A 15501-nucleotide genomic window follows, 5' to 3' on the forward strand; every position below is an offset into this window, starting at 1 on the left:
TTGCAAACAGCCTAGTTAAATTTTGGATCATATGTTCGTTAATGTAATTTAAATTGCTTAGGGAGGCATCATAGCACGTCAACACTGTAGCACAAGAGGAGGAGGGGGGGGGGGTTGAAATGAAAGGGTCCAATAGCACGCACAGTTCCCGGACGATCACCCATCCACTCACTAACCACGCAAACGTCTGCTTAACTTCATTAATCGAAAGTGAGCTGGCCGTTGGCAACCCCTTAGCGAAACGTTCAGACTTCTAGCTGGATGTGCACATCATTTAGAATCTGCCTGGCAGAGTCTCGCAGGAGACAGCATTTCCTATTAGGGGAGAAAATGGAATGGCCCGTGGAGGGATGGAACCCATGACCTACGCGTTACTAGCACGACGCTATAGCCCACTGAGCTAACGGGCAATGCAACACTGTCGCATCAGCAGTCCAAAACCGCAAAACCGTCTCCTCTCCCTTCAAAACGGCCCCGCCATTAACGTGAGGATGTATCTCTTTTTCTTGACTTTCTCTCACCTTATACCTGGAACCCAGAGCAGCAGCTCCACGAAGACGAAAAACGGCCGTGAGAAGTTTTCTCATCTCAGCCCCGAAAATTCACGTTCAGGTACCGGGAATCGAACCCGGGCCTCCTGGGTGAAAGCCAGGTATCCTAGCCACTAAACCATACCGGACATACCTCAACGATCCACTACGTGTGTATGCGTCCAGAAATACTTCTCCTCCACGCAACTTTAGGGCCGAATCTGGCGCCAACGCTGAACTCTGTCCGCCACCACGATCCCGCTTACTCACTCCCAAAGCGCGCAAGTCATACTAGGCAAACATCGCTTTCAGTCTCGAGTGCAACTAGCAAAACTGTAATTAGTAATAACTGGAAACAAACACACGTTGACGCAAAGTAGCCTAGGTGGTAATAAACGGCAAATACGGCCTTACCTCGCAAAAGCTATGCTGTGCCTTTCACCGTCGTGGAGAGAAAATGAGATGGCTGAGTTGAGGATAGAACGTACGCCCTTAAGATAATGACACGCGCAGCCCACTGCGCCACCGAGGCATACAGGAATACTCGCCACCGCAGCCTCACTAAGAAGTTCTAATTTCAGAATTGTTTTCCCACCATGCCGTGCATGAAATGGTCGATTTCTCGGCGGATGGAAACAAACACACGTTGACGCAAAGTAGCCTAGGTGGTAATAAACGGCAAATACGGCCTTACCTCGCAAAAGCTATGCTGTGCCTTTCACCGTCGTGGAGAGAAAATGAGATGGCTGAGTTGAGGATAGAACGTACGCCCTTAAGATAATGACACGCGCAGCCCACTGCGCCACCGAGGCATACAGGAATACTCGCCACCGCAGCCTCACTAAGAAGTTCTAATTTCAGAATTGTTTTCCCACCATGCCGTGCATGAAATGGTCGATTTCTCGGCGGAAGTCAATGCTGCGTCTAGTTACAGTGCATCGCCCTGGAAGCACGTGGCACCGCGTTCCGATGTGCTGGAGGGCAGAGGGCCTGCAGCAGGGTCGCTTGAGCCTCTGGTGGCAGCAGGGGCGGCAACGCACCGCGACACAGGAAGAATGCAGCGCAATGCGGTGGTGGTGTAACGGTCAGCATGGTTTCTTCCCAAGCAGTTAATCCGGGTTCGATTCCTGGCGACCGCAGGAGGATTTGTCATTTTTGCGTAGCGCAATAGTATGTGTTCAAGACCATTCGATCCTCGAAATTGCCACGTGTCGCGGCACAGGTAGTATCTCCTCGTCTCCTGCCTCGTTCCAGCTAAGTGGATTGATTTCACTTCATCGTGTGTCGACTTGGCCCGACTTTGCTCGACTGCCGCTCGCTGCCGCTCGGCGGTGGGGCCGATATGACAGGAGAAGTACGACAATCGGCTGCGAGAAATAAGGTAATCAAGAGTACTTTTCCTTTTCAATACGAAAAGCTAAACTTTCATTTACAAATTTCGGAAATCTCACTGCTTCGCCACAGTCTTATCTACACATTTGAGAAATTATCTGTTGATTCGTACGGTTCTGTTATTGCCAAAGTCGTTCTTGCACTTTCCTTGCGCTCTTTTTGCAAACAGCCTAGTTAAATTTTGGATCATATGTTCGTTAATGTAATTTAAATTGCTTAGGGAGGCATCATAGCACGTCAACACTGTAGCACAAGAGGAGGAGGGGGGGGGGGGGTTGAAATGAAAGGGTCCAATAGCACGCACAGTTCCCGGACGATCACCCATCCACTCACTAACCACGCAAACGTCTGCTTAACTTCATTAATCGAAAGTGAGCTGGCCGTTGGCAACCCCTTAGCGAAACGTTCAGACTTCTAGCTGGATGTGCACATCATTTAGAATCTGCCTGGCAGAGTCTCGCAGGAGACAGCATTTCCTATTAGGGGAGAAAATGGAATGGCCCGTGGAGGGATGGAACCCATGACCTACGCGTTACTAGCACGACGCTATAGCCCACTGAGCTAACGGGCAATGCAACACTGTCGCATCAGCAGTCCAAAACCGCAAAACCGTCTCCTCTCCCTTCAAAACGGCCCCGCCATTAACGTGAGGATGTATCTCTTTTTCTTGACTTTCTCTCACCTTATACCTGGAACCCAGAGCAGCAGCTCCACGAAGACGAAAAACGGCCGTGAGAAGTTTTCTCATCTCAGCCCCGAAAATTCACGTTCAGGTACCGGGAATCGAACCCGGGCCTCCTGGGTGAAAGCCAGGTATCCTAGCCACTAAACCATACCGGACATACCTCAACGATCCACTACGTGTGTATGCGTCCAGAAATACTTCTCCTCCACGCAACTTTAGGGCCGAATCTGGCGCCAACGCTGAACTCTGTCCGCCACCACGATCCCGCTTACTCACTCCCAAAGCGCGCAAGTCATACTAGGCAAACATCGCTTTCAGTCTCGAGTGCAACTAGCAAAACTGTAATTAGTAATAACTGGAAACAAACACACGTTGACGCAAAGTAGCCTAGGTGGTAATAAACGGCAAATACGGCCTTACCTCGCAAAAGCTATGCTGTGCCTTTCACCGTCGTGGAGAGAAAATGAGATGGCTGAGTTGAGGATAGAACGTACGCCCTTAAGATAATGACACGCGCAGCCCACTGCGCCACCGAGGCATACAGGAATACTCGCCACCGCAGCCTCACTAAGAAGTTCTAATTTCAGAATTGTTTTCCCACCATGCCGTGCATGAAATGGTCGATTTCTCGGCGGATGGAAACAAACACACGTTGACGCAAAGTAGCCTAGGTGGTAATAAACGGCAAATACGGCCTTACCTCGCAAAAGCTATGCTGTGCCTTTCACCGTCGTGGAGAGAAAATGAGATGGCTGAGTTGAGGATAGAACGTACGCCCTTAAGATAATGACACGCGCAGCCCACTGCGCCACCGAGGCATACAGGAATACTCGCCACCGCAGCCTCACTAAGAAGTTCTAATTTCAGAATTGTTTTCCCACCATGCCGTGCATGAAATGGTCGATTTCTCGGCGGAAGTCAATGCTGCGTCTAGTTACAGTGCATCGCCCTGGAAGCACGTGGCACCGCGTTCCGATGTGCTGGAGGGCAGAGGGCCTGCAGCAGGGTCGCTTGAGCCTCTGGTGGCAGCAGGGGCGGCAACGCACCGCGACACAGGAAGAATGCAGCGCAATGCGGTGGTGGTGTAACGGTCAGCATGGTTTCTTCCCAAGCAGTTAATCCGGGTTCGATTCCTGGCGACCGCAGGAGGATTTGTCATTTTTGCGTAGCGCAATAGTATGTGTTCAAGACCATTCGATCCTCGAAATTGCCACGTGTCGCGGCACAGGTAGTATCTCCTCGTCTCCTGCCTCGTTCCAGCTAAGTGGATTGATTTCACTTCATCGTGTGTCGACTTGGCCCGACTTTGCTCGACTGCCGCTCGCTGCCGCTCGGCGGTGGGGCCGATATGACAGGAGAAGTACGACAATCGGCTGCGAGAAATAAGGTAATCAAGAGTACTTTTCCTTTTCAATACGAAAAGCTAAACTTTCATTTACAAATTTCGGAAATCTCACTGCTTCGCCACAGTCTTATCTACACATTTGAGAAATTATCTGTTGATTCGTACGGTTCTGTTATTGCCAAAGTCGTTCTTGCACTTTCCTTGCGCTCTTTTTGCAAACAGCCTAGTTAAATTTTGGATCATATGTTCGTTAATGTAATTTAAATTGCTTAGGGAGGCATCATAGCACGTCAACACTGTAGCACAAGAGGAGGAGGGGGGGGGGGGGTTGAAATGAAAGGGTCCAATAGCACGCACAGTTCCCGGACGATCACCCATCCACTCACTAACCACGCAAACGTCTGCTTAACTTCATTAATCGAAAGTGAGCTGGCCGTTGGCAACCCCTTAGCGAAACGTTCAGACTTCTAGCTGGATGTGCACATCATTTAGAATCTGCCTGGCAGAGTCTCGCAGGAGACAGCATTTCCTATTAGGGGAGAAAATGGAATGGCCCGTGGAGGGATGGAACCCATGACCTACGCGTTACTAGCACGACGCTATAGCCCACTGAGCTAACGGGCAATGCAACACTGTCGCATCAGCAGTCCAAAACCGCAAAACCGTCTCCTCTCCCTTCAAAACGGCCCCGCCATTAACGTGAGGATGTATCTCTTTTTCTTGACTTTCTCTCACCTTATACCTGGAACCCAGAGCAGCAGCTCCACGAAGACGAAAAACGGCCGTGAGAAGTTTTCTCATCTCAGCCCCGAAAATTCACGTTCAGGTACCGGGAATCGAACCCGGGCCTCCTGGGTGAAAGCCAGGTATCCTAGCCACTAAACCATACCGGACATACCTCAACGATCCACTACGTGTGTATGCGTCCAGAAATACTTCTCCTCCACGCAACTTTAGGGCCGAATCTGGCGCCAACGCTGAACTCTGTCCGCCACCACGATCCCGCTTACTCACTCCCAAAGCGCGCAAGTCATACTAGGCAAACATCGCTTTCAGTCTCGAGTGCAACTAGCAAAACTGTAATTAGTAATAACTGGAAACAAACACACGTTGACGCAAAGTAGCCTAGGTGGTAATAAACGGCAAATACGGCCTTACCTCGCAAAAGCTATGCTGTGCCTTTCACCGTCGTGGAGAGAAAATGAGATGGCTGAGTTGAGGATAGAACGTACGCCCTTAAGATAATGACACGCGCAGCCCACTGCGCCACCGAGGCATACAGGAATACTCGCCACCGCAGCCTCACTAAGAAGTTCTAATTTCAGAATTGTTTTCCCACCATGCCGTGCATGAAATGGTCGATTTCTCGGCGGATGGAAACAAACACACGTTGACGCAAAGTAGCCTAGGTGGTAATAAACGGCAAATACGGCCTTACCTCGCAAAAGCTATGCTGTGCCTTTCACCGTCGTGGAGAGAAAATGAGATGGCTGAGTTGAGGATAGAACGTACGCCCTTAAGATAATGACACGCGCAGCCCACTGCGCCACCGAGGCATACAGGAATACTCGCCACCGCAGCCTCACTAAGAAGTTCTAATTTCAGAATTGTTTTCCCACCATGCCGTGCATGAAATGGTCGATTTCTCGGCGGAAGTCAATGCTGCGTCTAGTTACAGTGCATCGCCCTGGAAGCACGTGGCACCGCGTTCCGATGAGCTGGAGGGCAGAGGGCCTGCAGCAGGGTCGCTTGAGCCTCTGGTGGCAGCAGGGGCGGCAACGCACCGCGACACAGGAAGAATGCAGCGCAATGCGGTGGTGGTGTAACGGTCAGCATGGTTTCTTCCCAAGCAGTTAATCCGGGTTCGATTCCTGGCGACCGCAGGAGGATTTGTCATTTTTGCGTAGCGCAATAGTATGTGTTCAAGACCATTCGATCCTCGAAATTGCCACGTGTCGCGGCACAGGTAGTATCTCCTCGTCTCCTGCCTCGTTCCAGCTAAGTGGATTGATTTCACTTCATCGTGTGTCGACTTGGCCCGACTTTGCTCGACTGCCGCTCGCTGCCGCTCGGCGGTGGGGCCGATATGACAGGAGAAGTACGACAATCGGCTGCGAGAAATAAGGTAATCAAGAGTACTTTTCCTTTTCAATACGAAAAGCTTAACTTTCATTTACAAATTTCGGAAATCTCACTGCTTCGCCACAGTCTTATCTACACATTTGAGAAATTATCTGTTGATTCGTACGGTTCTGTTATTGCCAAAGTCGTTCTTGCACTTTCCTTGCGCTCTTTTTGCAAACAGCCTAGTTAAATTTTGGATCATATGTTCGTTAATGTAATTTAAATTGCTTAGGGAGGCATCATAGCACGTCAACACTGTAGCACAAGAGGAGGAGGGGGGGGGGGGTTGAAATGAAAGGGTCCAATAGCACGCACAGTTCCCGGACGATCACCCATCCACTCACTAACCACGCAAACGTCTGCTTAACTTCATTAATCGAAAGTGAGCTGGCCGTTGGCAACCCCTTAGCGAAACGTTCAGACTTCTAGCTGGATGTGCACATCATTTAGAATCTGCCTGGCAGAGTCTCGCAGGAGACAGCATTTCCTATTAGGGGAGAAAATGGAATGGCCCGTGGAGGGATGGAACCCATGACCTACGCGTTACTAGCACGACGCTATAGCCCACTGAGCTAACGGGCAATGCAACACTGTCGCATCAGCAGTCCAAAACCGCAAAACCGTCTCCTCTCCCTTCAAAACGGCCCCGCCATTAACGTGAGGATGTATCTCTTTTTCTTGACTTTCTCTCACCTTATACCTGGAACCCAGAGCAGCAGCTCCACGAAGACGAAAAACGGCCGTGAGAAGTTTTCTCATCTCAGCCCCGAAAATTCACGTTCAGGTACCGGGAATCGAACCCGGGCCTCCTGGGTGAAAGCCAGGTATCCTAGCCACTAAACCATACCGGACATACCTCAACGATCCACTACGTGTGTATGCGTCCAGAAATACTTCTCCTCCACGCAACTTTAGGGCCGAATCTGGCGCCAACGCTGAACTCTGTCCGCCACCACGATCCCGCTTACTCACTCCCAAAGCGCGCAAGTCATACTAGGCAAACATCGCTTTCAGTCTCGAGTGCAACTAGCAAAACTGTAATTAGTAATAACTGGAAACAAACACACGTTGACGCAAAGTAGCCTAGGTGGTAATAAACGGCAAATACGGCCTTACCTCGCAAAAGCTATGCTGTGCCTTTCACCGTCGTGGAGAGAAAATGAGATGGCTGAGTTGAGGATAGAACGTACGCCCTTAAGATAATGACACGCGCAGCCCACTGCGCCACCGAGGCATACAGGAATACTCGCCACCGCAGCCTCACTAAGAAGTTCTAATTTCAGAATTGTTTTCCCACCATGCCGTGCATGAAATGGTCGATTTCTCGGCGGATGGAAACAAACACACGTTGACGCAAAGTAGCCTAGGTGGTAATAAACGGCAAATACGGCCTTACCTCGCAAAAGCTATGCTGTGCCTTTCACCGTCGTGGAGAGAAAATGAGATGGCTGAGTTGAGGATAGAACGTACGCCCTTAAGATAATGACACGCGCAGCCCACTGCGCCACCGAGGCATACAGGAATACTCGCCACCGCAGCCTCACTAAGAAGTTCTAATTTCAGAATTGTTTTCCCACCATGCCGTGCATGAAATGGTCGATTTCTCGGCGGAAGTCAATGCTGCGTCTAGTTACAGTGCATCGCCCTGGAAGCACGTGGCACCGCGTTCCGATGTGCTGGAGGGCAGAGGGCCTGCAGCAGGGTCGCTTGAGCCTCTGGTGGCAGCAGGGGCGGCAACGCACCGCGACACAGGAAGAATGCAGCGCAATGCGGTGGTGGTGTAACGGTCAGCATGGTTTCTTCCCAAGCAGTTAATCCGGGTTCGATTCCTGGCGACCGCAGGAGGATTTGTCATTTTTGCGTAGCGCAATAGTATGTGTTCAAGACCATTCGATCCTCGAAATTGCCACGTGTCGCGGCACAGGTAGTATCTCCTCGTCTCCTGCCTCGTTCCAGCTAAGTGGATTGATTTCACTTCATCGTGTGTCGACTTGGCCCGACTTTGCTCGACTGCCGCTCGCTGCCGCTCGGCGGTGGGGCCGATATGACAGGAGAAGTACGACAATCGGCTGCGAGAAATAAGGTAATCAAGAGTACTTTTCCTTTTCAATACGAAAAGCTAAACTTTCATTTACAAATTTCGGAAATCTCACTGCTTCGCCACAGTCTTATCTACACATTTGAGAAATTATCTGTTGATTCGTACGGTTCTGTTATTGCCAAAGTCGTTCTTGCACTTTCCTTGCGCTCTTTTTGCAAACAGCCTAGTTAAATTTTGGATCATATGTTCGTTAATGTAATTTAAATTGCTTAGGGAGGCATCATAGCACGTCAACACTGTAGCACAAGAGGAGGAGGGGGGGGGGGGGTTGAAATGAAAGGGTCCAATAGCACGCACAGTTCCCGGACGATCACCCATCCACTCACTAACCACGCAAACGTCTGCTTAACTTCATTAATCGAAAGTGAGCTGGCCGTTGGCAACCCCTTAGCGAAACGTTCAGACTTCTAGCTGGATGTGCACATCATTTAGAATCTGCCTGGCAGAGTCTCGCAGGAGACAGCATTTCCTATTAGGGGAGAAAATGGAATGGCCCGTGGAGGGATGGAACCCATGACCTACGCGTTACTAGCACGACGCTATAGCCCACTGAGCTAACGGGCAATGCAACACTGTCGCATCAGCAGTCCAAAACCGCAAAACCGTCTCCTCTCCCTTCAAAACGGCCCCGCCATTAACGTGAGGATGTATCTCTTTTTCTTGACTTTCTCTCACCTTATACCTGGAACCCAGAGCAGCAGCTCCACGAAGACGAAAAACGGCCGTGAGAAGTTTTCTCATCTCAGCCCCGAAAATTCACGTTCAGGTACCGGGAATCGAACCCGGGCCTCCTGGGTGAAAGCCAGGTATCCTAGCCACTAAACCATACCGGACATACCTCAACGATCCACTACGTGTGTATGCGTCCAGAAATACTTCTCCTCCACGCAACTTTAGGGCCGAATCTGGCGCCAACGCTGAACTCTGTCCGCCACCACGATCCCGCTTACTCACTCCCAAAGCGCGCAAGTCATACTAGGCAAACATCGCTTTCAGTCTCGAGTGCAACTAGCAAAACTGTAATTAGTAATAACTGGAAACAAACACACGTTGACGCAAAGTAGCCTAGGTGGTAATAAACGGCAAATACGGCCTTACCTCGCAAAAGCTATGCTGTGCCTTTCACCGTCGTGGAGAGAAAATGAGATGGCTGAGTTGAGGATAGAACGTACGCCCTTAAGATAATGACACGCGCAGCCCACTGCGCCACCGAGGCATACAGGAATACTCGCCACCGCAGCCTCACTAAGAAGTTCTAATTTCAGAATTGTTTTCCCACCATGCCGTGCATGAAATGGTCGATTTCTCGGCGGATGGAAACAAACACACGTTGACGCAAAGTAGCCTAGGTGGTAATAAACGGCAAATACGGCCTTACCTCGCAAAAGCTATGCTGTGCCTTTCACCGTCGTGGAGAGAAAATGAGATGGCTGAGTTGAGGATAGAACGTACGCCCTTAAGATAATGACACGCGCAGCCCACTGCGCCACCGAGGCATACAGGAATACTCGCCACCGCAGCCTCACTAAGAAGTTCTAATTTCAGAATTGTTTTCCCACCATGCCGTGCATGAAATGGTCGATTTCTCGGCGGAAGTCAATGCTGCGTCTAGTTACAGTGCATCGCCCTGGAAGCACGTGGCACCGCGTTCCGATGTGCTGGAGGGCAGAGGGCCTGCAGCAGGGTCGCTTGAGCCTCTGGTGGCAGCAGGGGCGGCAACGCACCGCGACACAGGAAGAATGCAGCGCAATGCGGTGGTGGTGTAACGGTCAGCATGGTTTCTTCCCAAGCAGTTAATCCGGGTTCGATTCCTGGCGACCGCAGGAGGATTTGTCATTTTTGCGTAGCGCAATAGTATGTGTTCAAGACCATTCGATCCTCGAAATTGCCACGTGTCGCGGCACAGGTAGTATCTCCTCGTCTCCTGCCTCGTTCCAGCTAAGTGGATTGATTTCACTTCATCGTGTGTCGACTTGGCCCGACTTTGCTCGACTGCCGCTCGCTGCCGCTCGGCGGTGGGGCCGATATGACAGGAGAAGTACGACAATCGGCTGCGAGAAATAAGGTAATCAAGAGTACTTTTCCTTTTCAATACGAAAAGCTAAACTTTCATTTACAAATTTCGGAAATCTCACTGCTTCGCCACAGTCTTATCTACACATTTGAGAAATTATCTGTTGATTCGTACGGTTCTGTTATTGCCAAAGTCGTTCTTGCACTTTCCTTGCGCTCTTTTTGCAAACAGCCTAGTTAAATTTTGGATCATATGTTCGTTAATGTAATTTAAATTGCTTAGGGAGGCATCATAGCACGTCAACACTGTAGCACAAGAGGAGGAGGGGGGGGGGGGGTTGAAATGAAAGGGTCCAATAGCACGCACAGTTCCCGGACGATCACCCATCCACTCACTAACCACGCAAACGTCTGCTTAACTTCATTAATCGAAAGTGAGCTGGCCGTTGGCAACCCCTTAGCGAAACGTTCAGACTTCTAGCTGGATGTGCACATCATTTAGAATCTGCCTGGCAGAGTCTCGCAGGAGACAGCATTTCCTATTAGGGGAGAAAATGGAATGGCCCGTGGAGGGATGGAACCCATGACCTACGCGTTACTAGCACGACGCTATAGCCCACTGAGCTAACGGGCAATGCAACACTGTCGCATCAGCAGTCCAAAACCGCAAAACCGTCTCCTCTCCCTTCAAAACGGCCCCGCCATTAACGTGAGGATGTATCTCTTTTTCTTGACTTTCTCTCACCTTATACCTGGAACCCAGAGCAGCAGCTCCACGAAGACGAAAAACGGCCGTGAGAAGTTTTCTCATCTCAGCCCCGAAAATTCACGTTCAGGTACCGGGAATCGAACCCGGGCCTCCTGGGTGAAAGCCAGGTATCCTAGCCACTAAACCATACCGGACATACCTCAACGATCCACTACGTGTGTATGCGTCCAGAAATACTTCTCCTCCACGCAACTTTAGGGCCGAATCTGGCGCCAACGCTGAACTCTGTCCGCCACCACGATCCCGCTTACTCACTCCCAAAGCGCGCAAGTCATACTAGGCAAACATCGCTTTCAGTCTCGAGTGCAACTAGCAAAACTGTAATTAGTAATAACTGGAAACAAACACACGTTGACGCAAAGTAGCCTAGGTGGTAATAAACGGCAAATACGGCCTTACCTCGCAAAAGCTATGCTGTGCCTTTCACCGTCGTGGAGAGAAAATGAGATGGCTGAGTTGAGGATAGAACGTACGCCCTTAAGATAATGACACGCGCAGCCCACTGCGCCACCGAGGCATACAGGAATACTCGCCACCGCAGCCTCACTAAGAAGTTCTAATTTCAGAATTGTTTTCCCACCATGCCGTGCATGAAATGGTCGATTTCTCGGCGGATGGAAACAAACACACGTTGACGCAAAGTAGCCTAGGTGGTAATAAACGGCAAATACGGCCTTACCTCGCAAAAGCTATGCTGTGCCTTTCACCGTCGTGGAGAGAAAATGAGATGGCTGAGTTGAGGATAGAACGTACGCCCTTAAGATAATGACACGCGCAGCCCACTGCGCCACCGAGGCATACAGGAATACTCGCCACCGCAGCCTCACTAAGAAGTTCTAATTTCAGAATTGTTTTCCCACCATGCCGTGCATGAAATGGTCGATTTCTCGGCGGAAGTCAATGCTGCGTCTAGTTACAGTGCATCGCCCTGGAAGCACGTGGCACCGCGTTCCGATGTGCTGGAGGGCAGAGGGCCTGCAGCAGGGTCGCTTGAGCCTCTGGTGGCAGCAGGGGCGGCAACGCACCGCGACACAGGAAGAATGCAGCGCAATGCGGTGGTGGTGTAACGGTCAGCATGGTTTCTTCCCAAGCAGTTAATCCGGGTTCGATTCCTGGCGACCGCAGGAGGATTTGTCATTTTTGCGTAGCGCAATAGTATGTGTTCAAGACCATTCGATCCTCGAAATTGCCACGTGTCGCGGCACAGGTAGTATCTCCTCGTCTCCTGCCTCGTTCCAGCTAAGTGGATTGATTTCACTTCATCGTGTGTCGACTTGGCCCGACTTTGCTCGACTGCCGCTCGCTGCCGCTCGGCGGTGGGGCCGATATGACAGGAGAAGTACGACAATCGGCTGCGAGAAATAAGGTAATCAAGAGTACTTTTCCTTTTCAATACGAAAAGCTAAACTTTCATTTACAAATTTCGGAAATCTCACTGCTTCGCCACAGTCTTATCTACACATTTGAGAAATTATCTGTTGATTCGTACGGTTCTGTTATTGCCAAAGTCGTTCTTGCACTTTCCTTGCGCTCTTTTTGCAAACAGCCTAGTTAAATTTTGGATCATATGTTCGTTAATGTAATTTAAATTGCTTAGGGAGGCATCATAGCACGTCAACACTGTAGCACAAGAGGAGGAGGGGGGGGGGGGGTTGAAATGAAAGGGTCCAATAGCACGCACAGTTCCCGGACGATCACCCATCCACTCACTAACCACGCAAACGTCTGCTTAACTTCATTAATCGAAAGTGAGCTGGCCGTTGGCAACCCCTTAGCGAAACGTTCAGACTTCTAGCTGGATGTGCACATCATTTAGAATCTGCCTGGCAGAGTCTCGCAGGAGACAGCATTTCCTATTAGGGGAGAAAATGGAATGGCCCGTGGAGGGATGGAACCCATGACCTACGCGTTACTAGCACGACGCTATAGCCCACTGAGCTAACGGGCAATGCAACACTGTCGCATCAGCAGTCCAAAACCGCAAAACCGTCTCCTCTCCCTTCAAAACGGCCCCGCCATTAACGTGAGGATGTATCTCTTTTTCTTGACTTTCTCTCACCTTATACCTGGAACCCAGAGCAGCAGCTCCACGAAGACGAAAAACGGCCGTGAGAAGTTTTCTCATCTCAGCCCCGAAAATTCACGTTCAGGTACCGGGAATCGAACCCGGGCCTCCTGGGTGAAAGCCAGGTATCCTAGCCACTAAACCATACCGGACATACCTCAACGATCCACTACGTGTGTATGCGTCCAGAAATACTTCTCCTCCACGCAACTTTAGGGCCGAATCTGGCGCCAACGCTGAACTCTGTCCGCCACCACGATCCCGCTTACTCACTCCCAAAGCGCGCAAGTCATACTAGGCAAACATCGCTTTCAGTCTCGAGTGCAACTAGCAAAACTGTAATTAGTAATAACTGGAAACAAACACACGTTGACGCAAAGTAGCCTAGGTGGTAATAAACGGCAAATACGGCCTTACCTCGCAAAAGCTATGCTGTGCCTTTCACCGTCGTGGAGAGAAAATGAGATGGCTGAGTTGAGGATAGAACGTACGCCCTTAAGATAATGACACGCGCAGCCCACTGCGCCACCGAGGCATACAGGAATACTCGCCACCGCAGCCTCACTAAGAAGTTCTAATTTCAGAATTGTTTTCCCACCATGCCGTGCATGAAATGGTCGATTTCTCGGCGGATGGAAACAAACACACGTTGACGCAAAGTAGCCTAGGTGGTAATAAACGGCAAATACGGCCTTACCTCGCAAAAGCTATGCTGTGCCTTTCACCGTCGTGGAGAGAAAATGAGATGGCTGAGTTGAGGATAGAACGTACGCCCTTAAGATAATGACACGCGCAGCCCACTGCGCCACCGAGGCATACAGGAATACTCGCCACCGCAGCCTCACTAAGAAGTTCTAATTTCAGAATTGTTTTCCCACCATGCCGTGCATGAAATGGTCGATTTCTCGGCGGAAGTCAATGCTGCGTCTAGTTACAGTGCATCGCCCTGGAAGCACGTGGCACCGCGTTCCGATGTGCTGGAGGGCAGAGGGCCTGCAGCAGGGTCGCTTGAGCCTCTGGTGGCAGCAGGGGCGGCAACGCACCGCGACACAGGAAGAATGCAGCGCAATGCGGTGGTGGTGTAACGGTCAGCATGGTTTCTTCCCAAGCAGTTAATCCGGGTTCGATTCCTGGCGACCGCAGGAGGATTTGTCATTTTTGCGTAGCGCAATAGTATGTGTTCAAGACCATTCGATCCTCGAAATTGCCACGTGTCGCGGCACAGGTAGTATCTCCTCGTCTCCTGCCTCGTTCCAGCTAAGTGGATTGATTTCACTTCATCGTGTGTCGACTTGGCCCGACTTTGCTCGACTGCCGCTCGCTGCCGCTCGGCGGTGGGGCCGATATGACAGGAGAAGTACGACAATCGGCTGCGAGAAATAAGGTAATCAAGAGTACTTTTCCTTTTCAATACGAAAAGCTAAACTTTCATTTACAAATTTCGGAAATCTCACTGCTTCGCCACAGTCTTATCTACACATTTGAGAAATTATCTGTTGATTCGTACGGTTCTGTTATTGCCAAAGTCGTTCTTGCACTTTCCTTGCGCTCTTTTTGCAAACAGCCTAGTTAAATTTTGGATCATATGTTCGTTAATGTAATTTAAATTGCTTAGGGAGGCATCATAGCACGTCAACACTGTAGCACAAGAGGAGGAGGGGGGGGGGGGGGTTGAAATGAAAGGGTCCAATAGCACGCACAGTTCCCGGACGATCACCCATCCACTCACTAACCACGCAAACGTCTGCTTAACTTCATTAATCGAAAGTGAGCTGGCCGTTGGCAACCCCTTAGCGAAACGTTCAGACTTCTAGCTGGATGTGCACATCATTTAGAATCTGCCTGGCAGAGTCTCGCAGGAGACAGCATTTCCTATTAGGGGAGAAAATGGAATGGCCCGTGGAGGGATGGAACCCATGACCTACGCGTTACTAGCACGACGCTATAGCCCACTGAGCTAACGGGCAATGCAACACTGTCGCATCAGCAGTCCAAAACCGCAAAACCGTCTCCTCTCCCTTCAAAACGGCCCCGCCATTAACGTGAGGATGTATCTCTTTTTCTTGACTTTCTCTCACCTTATACCTGGAACCCAGAGCAGCAGCTCCACGAAGACGAAAAACGGCCGTGAGAAGTTTTCTCATCTCAGCCCCGAAAATTCACGTTCAGGTACCGGGAATCGAACCCGGGCCTCCTGGGTGAAAGCCAGGTATCCTAGCCACTAAACCATACCGGACATACCTCAACGATCCACTACGTGTGTATGCGTCCAGAAATACTTCTCCTCCACGCAACTTTAGGGCCGAATCTGGCGCCAACGCTGAACTCTGTCCGCCACCACGATCCCGCTTACTCACTCCCAAAGCGCGCAAGTCATACTAGGCAAACATCGCTTTCAGTCTCGAGTGCAACTAGCAAAACTGTAATTAGTAATAACTGGAAACAAACACACGTTGACGCAAAGTAGCCTAGGTGGT

General features: G+C 50.4%; 8 non-coding genes across 8 annotated transcripts; all 8 read right to left on the reverse strand.

The window, feature by feature from the left end:
• Positions 1-607: 607 nt before the first annotated feature.
• Positions 608-679, reverse strand: Trnae-uuc. Its single transcript has one exon. It is a non-coding gene; the product is annotated as a tRNA-Glu (tRNA).
• A 2011-nt stretch (positions 680-2690) lies between these two features.
• Positions 2691-2762, reverse strand: Trnae-uuc. The gene has a single exon. It is a non-coding gene; the product is annotated as a tRNA-Glu (tRNA).
• A 2011-nt stretch (positions 2763-4773) lies between these two features.
• Trnae-uuc lies at positions 4774-4845 on the reverse strand. The gene has a single exon. It is a non-coding gene; the product is annotated as a tRNA-Glu (tRNA).
• A 2010-nt stretch (positions 4846-6855) lies between these two features.
• Trnae-uuc lies at positions 6856-6927 on the reverse strand. The gene has a single exon. It is a non-coding gene; the product is annotated as a tRNA-Glu (tRNA).
• A 2011-nt stretch (positions 6928-8938) lies between these two features.
• Trnae-uuc lies at positions 8939-9010 on the reverse strand. The gene has a single exon. It is a non-coding gene; the product is annotated as a tRNA-Glu (tRNA).
• A 2011-nt stretch (positions 9011-11021) lies between these two features.
• On the reverse strand, positions 11022-11093 carry Trnae-uuc. The gene has a single exon. It is a non-coding gene; the product is annotated as a tRNA-Glu (tRNA).
• A 2011-nt stretch (positions 11094-13104) lies between these two features.
• On the reverse strand, positions 13105-13176 carry Trnae-uuc. The gene has a single exon. It is a non-coding gene; the product is annotated as a tRNA-Glu (tRNA).
• Positions 13177-15188: 2012 nt separating this feature from the next.
• Positions 15189-15260, reverse strand: Trnae-uuc. The gene has a single exon. It is a non-coding gene; the product is annotated as a tRNA-Glu (tRNA).
• Between the last annotated feature and the right edge of the window lie 241 nt (positions 15261-15501).

Source organism: Schistocerca piceifrons, unplaced genomic scaffold (assembly GCF_021461385.2).
Source record: "Schistocerca piceifrons isolate TAMUIC-IGC-003096 unplaced genomic scaffold, iqSchPice1.1 HiC_scaffold_1097, whole genome shotgun sequence".
Lineage (NCBI taxonomy): Eukaryota > Metazoa > Arthropoda > Insecta > Orthoptera > Acrididae > Schistocerca > Schistocerca piceifrons.